We start from the raw sequence: 1,002 nt of genomic DNA, 5'->3' as shown, positions 1-1,002 counted from the left end.
GATTTGGTTTTAATCGAAATATCGATATATCGCGATATATCGCAATAATCGATTAAATATCGCGATGTATTTGCTAGCTGAGACATCTTGCACCCCATAGGTTTGGAGTAAAAGCAGAAGAATAGGTCATTAGAACACCTCTCTTAAGCTATGACTGTCTCTTCTACAACTTTAACTTGGAGTTTGAAGACTGATGATGTCAAATTTCATTAATCGCGATTATATCGAATATCGCGATATATTGTCGGCGATATATCGTGAATAAAATAAATCGATTTCGCCCAAGCTTAGATACCAATTCTAGTATTGTACACACGTATTTATATATTGTGGTTTGACATTTATATTTGCACACATTACATTAACTTCAACAGTGCTACGTATTTTGTAAATTTTTGTAGTGAAAATGAATATTGATCTATATTTGAAATTGATATCGTATGCATGGTTAGATATTGCAAAATTATAATGTAATGTTATAGTGTAATGTGATAAGGCAATCAGTGGATGAAACTGAGACATCAAAATCGCTGGAAATATTATTTTGTGTACTACTTCTTAAAAACCCTCCAAGGTGCAGATTGATTGAAAAGTAGCCCGTTTCTTGGGCAGCTTTAAAAAATAGTCAGAAACGCTTGCCATTCTTGCACATTCTGTGTTGTTCCCCCTCTGAAAAAATTTGATGCCAAAAGCAGAATACTAAACGGACATGTTACTAGGGAGTGGACTTTTTTCCGATAACAAGAATAAAAATACTTGGTTCTTTATACCACTTTATCACACCCTAGGGGCACATCAAAGTACTCATTATACTTCTGTAAGCGAAAATCTGTGGCTTTGGTGCCCTGTAAATCAGCAAAAGCTATGGGCTGTAAGCGTAGAATTCCACAGTAAGCACATTTGGCCATGATCGGCTGATACGTTGCACACCTGAATACCTCTACAATTTGATGATGCTTACCCATCTTGAGGATCTGTATTACTTGGTGCTTCTTGGTAGTA

This window comes from Asterias rubens, chromosome 7 (genome assembly GCF_902459465.1).
Source record: "Asterias rubens chromosome 7, eAstRub1.3, whole genome shotgun sequence".
Classification (NCBI taxonomy): Eukaryota; Metazoa; Echinodermata; class Asteroidea; order Forcipulatida; family Asteriidae; genus Asterias; species Asterias rubens.
Note: the sequence above shows the minus strand (reverse complement) of the source record.